We start from the raw sequence: 14,776 nt of genomic DNA, 5'->3' as shown, positions 1-14,776 counted from the left end.
TTTCTAATACTCAAAAAAGCAAAGCTCCACTGTTTTTCATGAATAACCTTAAGTCAAATGATGGTTTTCTCAGAGATTTATAATGTATCTAGTAGTCTCCAAATATATCAGGAGCAATTAATAAATATAAGAATCGCCAAACTTAACCTTGAAAATATCAAATATAATTTTCTATGTTGTATATTATTTTCTTTATATACTTTTTAAATTGTTAAATTGTGGTAGGCAAAAAGAAGTCAAGAAATTCTCAAATGTTTTGCTACCTTGGGGACAAAATCAATTACAACTTCCTCCAGAGCCTCTGGGGGCTACTCGTTACACTATAGTTTGTTCATAACTACAAACTAATTCACACATTACTTAAAATGGATATGACAATGATAGCTACTTCATAGGGTCATTTTAAGAATTAAACAAGATGAATTACATAGAGATTTCAGCACAGTATCAAGCACAATAAGCATTTATTAAATGTAAGTAAGCATGATTGTTAAAAAAAAAGATGCACATTTATTGCAAATTAGAAATTATACCTTCCTGATATGTCAAAAAGACTATTTTTCTTTGTTAATGAATTATGTAGTCTTAAAAAATAATTCAACAAACCTGTTTTGAATGCTTCATTGACACTCCCAAAAGTAGGTATGCAGTATGGGATGCCCTCTAGCATCCCATAGTCAGTTGGGAAATACCTGCAAAGAATCCAGAGAAATAAGCACTACATGAGAGTTATAGTCAAAGTAGTATGTGAGTGCGGGGAAGAGAGCAATTAACTTAGTATTGACAGGAAAGAGAGCAAGGTTACTATATAATTAGGCCTTATTAAGACAATAAAATTGAGTCAAATTGAAGGTGGAGAAAATAGGCATTTTAGATATTACATGAAGGGAATTAAAGTGTGAAAATAGTTGGTTCGTTGGTTGGTTGTTTGGTTAGTTGGTTAGTTGGTTGTTTGGTTGGTTAGTTGTTTGGTTGGTTAGTTGGTTAGTTGTTTGGTTGGTTAGTTGGTTAGTTGTTTGGTTGGTTAGTTGGTTAGTTGTTTGGTTGGTTGGGTTTTGTTTTGTTTGCTTTGTGGTTGTTTGTAAAATCATAACTGATATTACTGGAAATATTGATAATGGATGGGGAATATATGGATTATAAGGGGAATCAGATATGTTAAAGAAATATGGAGTTTAGGAGTAATGAGAGGTAAGAACACTTAGCACGAAATCAACCCTTGCTAATTACAGGCACAATGTTTTCCAGCAGAGCTTTAGACCTTAGTCACTTTGCAAAATTGAAACACATATGTGTCGTTCAAAAAATCCAAATAGCTCTGTCTCCAGGAATGTGAAAACATGCCACAGTCTGTTAGTCATTTTCCTTGTCACTCTGACAAACTACCTGAAAGAAACATGTCAAAGAAGGAAAGGTTTACTTTGTCTCAGGATATCACAGAGGTTTCTATCCAGCATGGTGGGAAAAGCATGATGGAGAAGCTCCATAGTGGTATGTGTGTCAGGCAGGAGGTATTCACATGTCCCAGACCAAGTAGCAAAGAAAGTGGGATGGAACCAGGACCATGTAGAGTCTTCAAAGGGCCACCCTTAGGTACCTGCTTCTAGATCCTATATCCTAAAGGCTCCAAAACTTTCCAAATAGTGCTAAAAGCCATGGAACAAGCATTCAAGACGTAAGCCTATAGAGGACATTTCAGGTTCAAACTATGACACAGAGATACTGAGACACAGCCATTCTTGGAAATGGAAAAAACATTCTTGGAAAAAACACAGTTCTCTTTGAAATCTTGAATATTCAGCATATATAAATGGCAGTAAAAAGTGGAAGTACAGATTTTATGGGAAAGGCCTAGAAAAGATTAATATAACTTACATGAAAATTCTAGTCCCAAACATCATCACATAGCTATCTCTAGTTGAACTCAACAAGGAAGTGTGGCCAGAGACATAACCATGAGAAAGAGAAAAATGGCATTATCAATAATAAATAAATAAATAGATAAATAAATAGCTAGTCTTTGACAAGATGTCTAGAAATAAGGTGGACTTCTAAAATTTAAGAGATGCCTGATGGAAACGAATACTCAGAAACCAACCATTATTATGCTGATGGAATAACACTAACCAAGTTCACTGTGTGCTGATTGATTGCTTAGTCATCTGAGTCTGGTAAGACTGGCCAGTTTCAGATGCACCAGTTGCATGAAATCAAATTGCTATTAACAGATGGGCAGGAAGGCAGAAATGAAGTCTATAGTTTATTGGAAGCCAGGCTGCTAAGAGTTAAGAAAGCATCTCTGAATCAGTCCAAGACAACCCAGAGAACTACCCTGCAAATATATTGTACCCATAAGTAAATGGATATTATGGGGAAAGAGGATAGTAAGCCAAAGTTGTCTATCTCACAGGGGCAAGGTGTAAAAGTTGGCTACAATTGTGCTGGACAATGCTCACCGATGTTCTCTGAATCACAATCCTTTGGAGAGCAGAGCTGTCTGACCATCTGAGAATTCATATGTATGAATTTGTGAGTATCAGATCCATCCATCCATCCATCCATCCATCCATCCATCCATCCATCTTCTATCATATCTATCATCTATCCATCCATCCATCTTCTATCATATCTATCTACCATCTATCTATCATCTATCTATCTATCATCTATCTCTATACGTTTGTATTAAGTACTTGGCAAAAATAAGACACATACTAGTGACTGCTCCTGTAATCCCTTGTGAGTCTTTGTGTCTTTGTTGTTTTTTTTTTAAGTTTTTGCTTTTACCACAAATATTTATTAAGGACCTACTATGAACACAAATATCAGGTACTGGGATTGGGGCTCTCACTCATGCTTAAGGACAAGGACATCTCAGTGATGCACACTCCATACAGTTTCTTCCCTACATGGCTTCCTGGACCATCATTAGTGCTGTTGTTCCATTATTTTTACTCCATACATCTTAGTTATTGTCTTTTAACCACTGTCTGAAAACAGCATGTTGCTTTAGTGAGAAAGGAATAATGTCAAAAGGAAATACACTGGGGTCGGCACTAATGCAGCTGGGTACTGGCATGTCACACTGTGTACATGTTATCTTGGACTAAAGGACTTCATATTCACACTAACTGTGAACGGGCAGTTGGTATTTATGTACAACCTGTCTTTCCCCAGGGATGACCCATGGGCATGCAAGTCTTCCAGAGCAGAGTGGTGATGCTCTATGAATGCTGATTGTGTGATGTGTTTTTATAGAAATATATTCTAATGTACACTTCAAGCTTGGCATTACCCATCCATGTACTCCATTTAAAATAAAACACAGGAAAGATGTTTCCAAAGAGGTTTCAATTTGGGCCACTCTCCATAAATCTTCTCTGATTTCTTTGTTTTCTGTTTTCAAAAGAAAAAAAGCTATTGGAGTGTCAGCATGCTGGAGTTTTTGTTGGTATTTATGGTGTGAAATCAGCATCACTAAATAAAGCAACTGCCAAGTAAATATGTTCTACTTACAAAGCCAGATCTCTGTATAACCAAAGTCTTAGATCTAATTAAGGAATTTCCAAATGCTGTATCTTTGAAATCTTCCAACAACAACAAAAAGGAAACCATATTTTAGCTTGGACTTGTGAAATATTAGCTTTGGACACAAAAGAAACTACCCATTCTAAAGCTGAACTTTAATAAATTACAACAGCATTTCGTCTATCATAATGCCATTGTGAGAGAACATTCCACTGCTAAAGCCTTTTCGTGGCAAGAGCCAGAAGGAGTTTTCACTGCTATGAGATCCTTCTGAAAGGATTAAATAAACACCAGGTGGATTCTTAAGGCACTGTACTGCTTTCAAAATCAAAACCTGAAATGAAGATCATTAGTGTGTTTCATATATGAATGACGAGGACATGTAGGTTCAAGAGGTATATTTCAGCCACAAGGTACTTCAATAAAAATATAACAGGCAGCTTACTAGGCATACGTATTTTCTATTTGTCTCTAAGGTGGAAATAGGGTTGAAAATATTGTAACAAGGGTAGCTTCTCTGTGTTGTTCCAGGATAGAAGATTCTTTCTCTTTCTACATGCCAGTGAACAGATGTTTCTTTATTCATTCCTGCCCTATCCATCTAAAAATAAAAAAAGAAAATTTGGAAACATTTCTAATAGCACAAAATGGATGGCCATGACTCAGAAAACTGAAGATAATAAATCTATTCCTTGACATGCTTAGTAGACCTATGTGTCTCTGTACCATGAGACAAGTACTAACCACTGAAATACTTGAAGGAAAGAACTAGTCTTGTAATTGTGTAATTGTTGGTCTGAAAAACAGTATGAGAACTGACATCCATAAAGCAAAATACCACTTTCTCTTCAAATATGCTTTACCATATAGCTATGACTAAAGAAAATATCATAATCTAGCATGAGTTATCCTAAAATTGACTCTTGGAACATTGCCCACTGTGTGGGAACTGTGGTAAGGGAAGTATTCAGGCCCCTATGATATTGATAATTCACTTCTGCATTTTATTTTGTATGAACACACGTGAAATAAAACCTTTATGCTGTTCAAGGCTTTGAAGGATTGGGCTCCAAAGCCTTAAACTATTTTAGAATGATCTTTCTTATCATATGTACAACTTAAATATATTTAAAGAAATATCACATTATAGTTTGCATTTTCAAATTGCTATACATATGATAAACTTGGAAGTTGAAAAATTAGAAAATCTGTGTTAATTATGTTTAATGTATACTTTCCATGGACACACACTTCTGAATATAACTGTAAATACATGTCAGTGTATATATGTACACACTAATACAAATGTGTGTATAATTTATATATGCATACATTACACACTTACGAATACACATGGGTTTACAGACAAATTCAGACTCATGTGAGTACTTTATTGGGTTCATGTGATCAGCAACCAATATGTTACTACCTTGGCCTTTCTTCTTTTTTAAACAAAGAGCCAGATTTGCCTCTGGCCATACTCTGCACTCTGTAGAACATACACCCAACTTCAAAGAGGCCATGTAAGCATTAGGCTTTTGAAGCTAGGCAGAAGGCATATGTCTACACGCCTTAAGGCACAGGAAGGTCAACCAATGCCCTTATGGTCACACAGAAGATATATCTTTGTGATCAAACTAGCAGTGAAAAGTCTGAAAGCTTCAACTCCTGTACCACTCCTAGTGATACAGACAAATGCTAATTACTACAAAGAGCATTATGATGGCCCTACAATACAGTACCTCCTTCAACAGCAGCTCATCAGCAAGCGGATGGCTTATGAGCAAATTTTTGTTGATAGTTTATGGTAGTTAAAATTTGGGGATTTTTATTAACATGCCTTTTTGCATTTCACACTTGTCTAACCAGAATGTCACATAAAGTCGTATGTGCTATTGTTATTCTCATGTGTTGACTACTTTATAGCGATTTAACCCTTTCATACCTCTGCAAGATATGCACAAATACTATTTCTGTGTTAAAGATCATAAATGCTTTCATAAATAAGTGGGCAGGGTTTACAGGCTGCTGAATAGTAGAAGGGGGGCTATTGTCAGGGCTTCTCTGTCTCCAAGCACCTGTCTGTCTCTTACAAAATTTTAACTGGAGATATTTCATAGAATACTTGAAGTGCCACAAGCATTGTGCTAACCAGTGGGCCTGCATTATCTCCATGGCACTCACCACACACTACCCTGTAAAGGTTTTCATTACCTTCATTTTTCATCCAAAGGAAAAAGGCCTGTGAAGTGTCCATAAATCCTATATATCCTGCCTCTCCTTTGGATTTTGCATCTCTCTCTCATCAGAGCTGCAAACTGGAGCAGAAAGCACATTGAAGGGTGGTATTAGAATACAACCCTAAGTTCTTCTTGAGTCACTCCTCATCCAGGTCACTTTGCTTTCTGTGAGAGCCATTGCCTAGGCACATCTAAATAACTTTCACCAAGGGATATGCCCCTCACCCAAAATCAGTGGTGACATCTAAGCTGTGTGTAACGTTTCATAGTCAGCTCATGAGTGCATTTTGTATTATTCATCTCTGTAGGTCACAGCATTGCCCAGGATGTATGTCAAACCTGAGCACATCTGTATTATGGCAGTAACTGAAGCCACACATCTTGATATAATCTCTTCAGCCTTGCCCTTCAAAGCTTTCCGTAGTCTGAAGCCTAGAAGGGCCTATCATAGTGTAAGTACCTAGCACTTAAACTCATTCAATAATCCATTGTCTCTTTCACTGCCTTCAAACCAGAGCTCCTACCCTGTATATAGCAAGTACCTCTTAGGAACAGACCTTGGATGCAATGCTGCTAATGAAGGAGGTGGCTTTTGTGTCTGTGTGATTATACTGTCTTCCCTCCAAATCCCATTCACCAGAAGCTCTGCTGCCTTGCCAAAGTTGTTCAACTCATCCACCATTCAACAGTATCTGCTCCCTCTTCCAGTCACCGACTGGCTTTACACCAGATAATGGAGCTACAGACTCTGACTTTTGGCTGGGTTCATACTCATGGCTGAGGCATGGAAATTTACCACAGCTGAGACCAATAGCCAGGCATTACACACCTGTCTCCCCCTGGCTATGCTGCAACCACTGCCGTCCACCACTGCGTTGTAATTCTTCCAGTAGGAAGACAGCCTTTCCCTTGGCAAGGGAGATGTTTGTACTAGGAAAGTCTGGTTTGGCTTTACTCATTTCATCCATGAAGCAAGACTATGTCAATCATGTTCAACGATTAACCTGCCCAGAGAAAGCAGCCTACTTCGACCCTTAAATTCTCCATTTCCTGGTTGACTCACTTCTTGTATTAATTAGTTATTCCTAAGTATCTCATCTTAAGTATGTGACATCCCTTCTTACACACAATGCTTCTACCACAAAAAAAATCTAATTATTCTTGACTCCTCCTTTGATACAGTAGTAATATTCCGACTATCCCTAAAACCACTTGTATACTTCAATAAAATATATTAGATTTCTTATTCATGAGCCGGAGAAGAACATCTGCCTCCTCCGTGCGTGCGTGCGTGTTCTTGGGTCTCAATGTTGAGATGCACTATGGCAAACTTCTGCATTCTCCAGCTCAGTTTGTGTCACTGTGGGACACCAGAAGATGATGCAGATACGTGGGGTTGTCTCCTGTTACACATACTTTGCAAATCTGGAGGATAAAGTTCCTCCCCACTTTACATTTTTCTTAGTATGTTGGTCACTTTAAGGACAAAACAGAGCACAAGTTAAATCCCCATTCTGAGGCTGGAGATTAAGAGCACATGCTACTCTTCCTGAGGACCCAAGTTCAGTTCTCAATACCCACATCAGGAAGCTTACTACCTCCCCTAACTCTAACCCCAGGGTATCCAATGCCCTCTTCTAGTCCCTGCAGGCACCTGCATTCACATGGATATAGCTACACAGAGATACACGCAAGTACACAGGATTGAAAATAAGCAAATCTTTTTTAGGTGGGGGCATGGTGAGTTGAGACAGAGTTTCTCCACAGAGCCCTGGCTGTCCTGGCACTGACTATGTAGATTAGCCTGGCCTTGAACTCACAGAGATCTGCCTACCTCCACCTCCAAGTGCTGGGATTAAAGGTGTGCATCATCTCTATAAGCATTGGGGCTCAGATGGAAAGGTATCCTGGCAGTTCAGAGCCATAGCTTACAGCTCTGCTCCAGGGAAAGGTTTCCCCAATGGAAGTGGAACAACTCTGCTCTGGTAGGCAGAAGAGGGTTTCCCCAGTGAAGCTGTTACAGCTCTGCTCTGGAGAAGTGTCACAGCTCTGCTTGGGTCCCCTGAGTGTAACAACTCAGCTCTTCTGGGGGAAGTTTCCCCAGTGAAAGTGTTATAGTTGTGCTCCACACTGCACAACAAACCTCACTCAAGAGATTTATTGGGAAAGAAAAATCTAGGACAGTGGCTGCCTCTAGAGTGAGAAGCAGCAGCAAACTGAACAGGATAGAGCTTATATTGGGTTTCTTGGGGGAGGTGGAGCTTTCCAGGGTAGCTTGGGATTTGTGGAGTTTTTGGCCTGATTCTGGGGCAAGTACAGGGATTGGTGGGTTTTTGTGCTCAGGTATTGGTGGCATTTCGTGCCCAGGAATCTTTAGAGATTGGTGGGATTCTATAGCCTGACTCTGGGGCAAGCTCAGGGATTGGTGGGATTTCACGCCTTGGTCCTGGGGTCAAGTCATGGTAAGGGTGTCTTTTCTTGACCTTTTTCACCCTACATTCATTGCCAGCTTTAAAAAAAAAATCTTCAAAAGAAATACCCATTCTACAAAGCACAATGCAATGTACAGGAGCTTATGATATGTTCGAAGACTCATGCTTGTTTTCTCATTCTGTGACTCAGAGAGCACCAACAGTTGATAAACAGAAAGTAAAAGCAGTATCTTTTTCTACAGCATCCCCCAAAAGAAAAAAATAAAAAGCTCTTTTAGAGTTAGAAAGTTTTATGTAGCCCTAAGACAAGCCCAGCTAGCCTCAACTTCACTTGTTTACATCCTAGCACATTTACTAAATATTCTTTCTGTTTCTACCTCTTAGACACATGAAGAGAAAATGGAGGTATAATTTTGGTCCCTGTGTTGAAGGATTCCAGAATCTGAGAAGTAAATAGGAAATATGAAGAAAAGAAAACTAATATCCTCATTTGCTGAACGCTTACAATGAAACATATATCAAAGCTAGCAGAGATTGACTAAACCTCAGAGATATGGGCAAAACAAAGTCCTGCCCCTATTTAGAGATAAGGATACTGAAAGTTCATGAACTCTTGTCCAAGGTATAGATTGAGAAAGTGGCAGCAATCATGTTCACATCCAGGTACTTCTAGTTCCAAGCTCACATCCACCTGCTGAGCTAGGGGGACAGCACAGAGCTGAAGAAGTGTTCCTATAGGAAGACATCCTGATGGTTACAGTGATGTCATAATTGCTGTATCTACTTCACTTATCATAACTCTGAAGACAGTGAGTTGACCAAGTCTTACCTCCAGGACTTCATATGGAAAAATTCAACCTGGAGTCCCAATGCAGAAACTCAAGCAAGTGAATAACAGTCCTGCCAACTTCTGTCTTACACACTGAGGGAAGAATAAAGGAAGATGGCTAATCAAAGTAGTAGAGGGAGCCCTTACCCCACAATGCTTGTCTTTCCGGGTAGACACATTTCTGAACAGTCTTATTAAATAAGAAACGCAGAGCCAAATACAGAGGAAATAGCCAAAGAGATCAGAGCGAATAGCCATGACTAGCCTTAACTTACCACCAGCAGTAGCTTCCACAGAGAAAGCTTCTTCCCATCTGATCTGTGCTTTTATTGCTTTCCTGCTCTGCCTTCTCATTGGCTCTAAGTCCAGCCACATGACTTCCTCATCACTGCCTGTCTATACAGACCTCTAGGTCTCTATAGTTGGTACTGGGATTAAAGGTTCGTGTCACCACGCTTGGCTGTGCCCTTGACCACACAGAGAATCTACCTGCCATGTGATCAGATTAAGGGCATTGGCTACCACTGCCTGACTTCTGTTTATAGCTCGCTGACCTCTGATCTCCAGGCAAACTTTATTTATTAACAACCAAATAAAATATCACATTTCAGCACAAATAAAGTATCACTACATTTCCCAACTTGGGCTGGCAGAATGTTTTCACCAAAGCAAAGGTGTCTAAAAAAAAAAGACTAGTTGCATTTGGGAGATGGTAAACTCTGACTACCAAGTATTAACAAGCATGTCATGAAATAAACTTCAATAATATGCCAAAAAAAAAACATTAAAGTGTGGAATAGAAATAGGAGCTTTCATGAGTGTCCAATGCTGAGAAAAAAAAAAAAAAGCTAGTTCATTTCTAAATCGCCTATTCACAGATAGGTAAACACACACCAGTAAAGGACTGCTATTTTGGGTGCAGATGACTAAAAGAACAATTTTGAACTGGGAGTCCTTTGACAAAGGCTGTTATTGAAGACTGAGTTTATAAAACTGTGGAAGCCAGAGCACATAACATCGAAATGGATAGCATTCTATTGTTTCAAAGTACAGCAGATCTATATTACTCTGGTACCTACTATTTAAAAGAAGATGCAGCTAAATGTTACTGATACCCAAATGCACAGATAGATATAAGACAGATAATAGGTAAATCTGATGTGCTCTCTCTCTCCCTTTGTCTCTCGCTCTCTCTCTCTCACTCATGTGTGTGTGTGTGTGTGTGTGTGTGTATGTGTGTTTTAGAAAGCCTAGTCTAAAATAAAATGTGAAAGCAACTCTGTTAAGCTGTTGGAACTATGCTCTTATGAGTGTTACAATCAAAACAGTGATTTTTTTTAGCATGAATAAAAGTGACTTATATTGATTTTTGTTAATAGCTCCAAAGAGTAATGAACCTTTCACAGTTTCATATGGACTTCCCTGTTTATTTATTTTACATGGGTCTTCAAACGTTCTATTGTGCACAGCAATGTGTATGGATGGGCTGATGTATTCAACTTTTTTTGCAATTTATAATGACAGCTTTAGCATTAATTTACAATTTTAAAAGGTAGTAAATAGATGTGTGAGGAAGCCCAGTAGACAGAAGTAAGATTATTCAACATCCTAGCATGAAGTACCCTCCCTAAACAGTTCTGCAAATCTAATAAGGCTTTCAAATATTCCCACCTGAACTAGAACTTTATGTAAAGTAATGATCTTAGAGGTGAGGTGATGTGAACATTCTAAGAATTATCCACTAAAAGTAGAAAGTCTACCAAGTGTCAACCAGTACGTTATCAGTAATTAAGGTAATATTCACTGGCCAAAAATTTACTTTCCATTGGCTAAGAGAAAGTTGATTTTATTAAATTTTCCTCTTAAACACAGAATCTTATATGCTCTCTTCTTAATTTAATACCAGTAGATAAACTACAGGGTTAGCATAGCACAGAATTCTGAAATGGAACTTTGAAAAAGAAGGTGGCTTGAGAAATGAAAAGCATCATTTACAGCAATGCATGACCACCAATAGTGCTCAGGAACAGGATTTGTATTTTATTTCACAAGAAATCTGGAGAAAATAGAAATGAACCAATTTAGTGATGAGGCAAAACGTGCTCCTAAGAAACCCAAGTGGAAATCTACCCCTTGTTATCTTTCCGTGTTGTTTGGTGGTGGTCTAATTTAAAGCTCACAGCAGACAAAAGCATCTTAGCATCTCTGCTGTTTTTGCCTACTGTATCTGCCACCTCAATCTTCCTAAAGCCCCTTCAAGATGATTTGATGATTTCAGCTTTTTGTTGTAACAATACTGGTTCCTCTCCCTTTTCCTATATGTCTTAGTTAGGGTTTTCATTGCTGTGAAGAGACACCACAACTACAGCAACTCTTATAAAGAAAACATTTAATTAGGGATGACTCAGTTACAGCTTCAGAGGTTCAGTCCATTATCATCATGATGGGGAGCATAGCTGTGTGCAGGCAGACACAGTGCTGGGGCTGAGACTGCTATATCTTGCAGGAAACAGGAAGTCAACTAAATCACTGGGCTGTGTCCTGAGCATATGAAACCTCAAAACCCACCACCATGGTGACACATTTCCTCCAACAAGGCCATACTCTTTGGGGGCCATTTTCTTTCAAATCACCACATTCCACACAAGGCCCCCAAAAGCTCATAACGGAAAATGCATTTAGTCCAACTTCAAAAATCCCCATAGTCTACCACAGTCTCTACAATGTTTACAAGTCCAAAGCTCAAAATTTCTTCTGAGATTCATGCAATCTCTTAACTGTAATTCCCTATAAAATAAAAAAAAGATCACATACTTTCAATATATAATGGCTCAGGATATATATTACCATTCTAAAACATAGGGAAGGGAGCATAGTGAGGAAATACTGGACTAAAGCAAGACTGAAACCCAGCTGGGCAAACTCCAAACTTTGCATCTCTATGTCTGATGTCAAAAGGTTCTCATCTCCAACTCCATTCAGCATTGTTGTCTGCAACACACTTCTTTTTCTTGGGCTGTTTCTGCTCCCTGTTAGCAGCTCTCCTTGTCAGGTATCCCACAGCTCTGGCATCTCTAATATCCTGGGGTCTCCAAGGCAATCCAGGCTTCAATTTCACAGCTTCACTCAATGGCCTCTCTACTATCATTCTACAATCTACAATCCATTCAGGGACATCCCTGACTCATACCTGGCCTCAGGGGGTTTATTCCATAACTACTTTCTTTTATCCTTAACTCTAAAGCAAGAAGCTGTCAAGTTCTCCTGCTTCCTGGGGCTAGAACATGACCTCCTTGTTTAATTCCATCTTCATCAGCTTTCTGTTTCTTTCACCGCCTATGCTTGGCTGTCCTTTAACTTGCTCTGTAGACCAGGCTGGCATCAAACTCAGAGATCCTCCAGCCTCTGCCTTCCCAGCGCTAGGATTAAAGGCATGCACCACCATACCCAGCTCTAAACTTTTCTTTAATTCCTTTCCATAAGTTGGAAACCTAGCAGGGTGGGATCTTGCCCTGAGGTCACCTCTCCCTTTATTCCATTTCTTAATCTGTTTATCTCCTTGAACATAGGATTTAGCTCCATTCTACTTCGTGGTGCTCTTTTTCTCCTCAAAACGTACTTTTTAAAATTTGCCATTCTCAGCTTGCTACTTTTCATTATAAATCTTCATTGTACCACTAACATCCACACAACAGAGTCTATACTAGCCGGATTTGAGATTTCTTCTGCCAAGGAAATTAATCTAAAATTCTTCATTTAAACCTTAGACAGACTCTTTGGACAAGGGCAAAGGCAGCCACTTTCTTTATCAAAATATCACAAGAATGATCTCTAGGCAACATACTAAAATTCTTCTCTGAAACCTCTTGAGTGAGCCCCCAACAGTTCAAATAACTCTTAGCACCTCTATCTTCTGTGATCCTACTAGTATGGCTCATTAAGAGTGCTTAAAGCATTCCACTGTTTTCATAACACAAAGTACCAAAGTCCAAATTCTCCCAAGCAAACACATAATCCGGCCTATCACAGCAATACTCTAATCTCTGGTACCACATCTGTCCTAGTTAGTTTTTTTGTTGTTGTTGTTTGTTTGTTTGTTTGTTTTATTGCTGTGAAGAGACACCATGGCCACAGCAACTCTTATAGAGAAAATATTTATTTGGGGTAGCTCCCTTACAGTTTCAGTGGTTCAGTCCATTATCATCATGACGAGGAGCATGGTGCAGACATGGTGCTGGAGCAGCTGAGAGTCCTACATCTTGTAGGCAACAGGAAGTCAACCGACTCACTGGGAAGTATCCTGAGCTTATGAAACCCCACAGTGACACACTTCCTCCAACAAGGCCATACCTCCTAATAGTGCCACTACCTTTGGGGGCCATCTTCTTTCAAACCACCACACTGTGCATGCTTTTTTGTAATATAATCCTATTTTGTTTTTTTCTGTTTGCTTTAGGCTTTCTCTGAATTTAACTATATCCATAATACTTTCCCAGGTTTTTGGCATCATTGTCCTTGAAGATTCTTCCTGCCTCAATACATAATCTCTCACTTGTGTTACAGTATTTTGACAAATGAGGTATTTAATCTTTCCTTGTTTTGTCTTAGTTTCACTTGTAGATAGTCCTGGTAGTCTCAGACCCAATCTCTTGAGTTTTCAATTACGAAAATGCTGTAATGACAGGGACATGGAGACACCTCATAAAAAAGCCCAGCTATTCTATCAAAAGAGCCACAGTGCCAAATGAAATTGAACAAGAAATAAATGCTAGAAAGAACATAGAATAAAGTCAATGCCTTGTGTTGTAATTCAGAAAACTGAGCAAATAAGACATTTCCAAGGCTATATCTACACAAGTGTAAATGCTGATATGTCCATACTATCCATGCTTCTTAAGTACTACATTACATTACAGTTCATCATATAATCTCTTCACATAATGTGGACAAGATTTATAACAAACATTTAATCTTCAGTTGATGGTAAATATTATAACTGCATTCACACATGAGCATGCACATGCACACACACACACACACACACACACACACACACACACACCACACAAATACTTATAATATGAGGAGGAGATATACAAACTATCTATACCATTCTAAAGCCAAATCAAAAGGGGTCAATTCATGCAACTGTCAACACAAATACGTTAGATATCTATCAACTTTTTTGCTTGGTAGGTTAAAAACAATCAGTATTGATCTACTGGGTCAAAACCAAAATCAAGAGCTTTGACTTTGCCATGGAGTGTGAATGCATGCAATCATATGCAGGTCAGAGGATAATTCTAAGGAGTCAGTTCTCTCCTGCCACCTTGTGGGATCTGGCAATTCAACTCAAGTCATAAGCCTTGTAGGCAAACTTTCCTACCTTCTGCTCAGCCCAATTATTTCATTTCATAGATATAATTTTTAAATATTAAAAAACACATTTCCATTGTTTTAGAGGATAACCATTTAGACAATTTGGGTAAAGTTATTCTTCTGTATGTCTCTAGACTTGTATAAGGTAGTCTATTATTTTAAAAGTGTGTTTTCTTAAAATTTCTGAGTTAGTAATAAAGTTCATGTTTCCCTTTGTGTTTTCATTCATCATTATATGGACAAGGTAAGTTGAGAATCAAGAAACAGTTCAGTATAATCTTTCCTATAAATATAAATGTGTATGAATAAAACTAGATGCTCCTACTGCTGACAGGTACATGGAAGTGAGCATCAGCAAATGATACATT

The 14,776-nt window shown here is 38.6% G+C and overlaps 1 long non-coding RNA gene across 3 annotated transcripts in view; it reads right to left on the bottom strand.

The window, feature by feature from the left end:
* Positions 1–8,943, bottom strand: part of LOC131919162 (uncharacterized) — a 32,217-nt gene extending 23,274 nt beyond the window's left edge. For all 3 annotated transcript variants that reach the window (XR_009381180.1, XR_009381182.1, XR_009381181.1), the window contains exons 1-3: positions 8,797–8,943; positions 8,578–8,642; positions 607–692 (exon numbers count right to left, since the gene is read on the bottom strand). This is a non-coding gene — a long non-coding RNA (uncharacterized LOC131919162). The remainder of the gene's footprint in view (positions 1–606; positions 693–8,577; positions 8,643–8,796) is intronic.
* Between the last annotated feature and the right edge of the window lie 5,833 nt (positions 8,944–14,776).

Source organism: Peromyscus eremicus, chromosome 9 (genome assembly GCF_949786415.1).
Source record: "Peromyscus eremicus chromosome 9, PerEre_H2_v1, whole genome shotgun sequence".
Lineage (NCBI taxonomy): Eukaryota > Metazoa > Chordata > Mammalia > Rodentia > Cricetidae > Peromyscus > Peromyscus eremicus.
The sequence above is the reverse complement of the archived record's forward strand: the minus strand, read 5'-3'. Positions and strand labels throughout refer to the sequence as shown.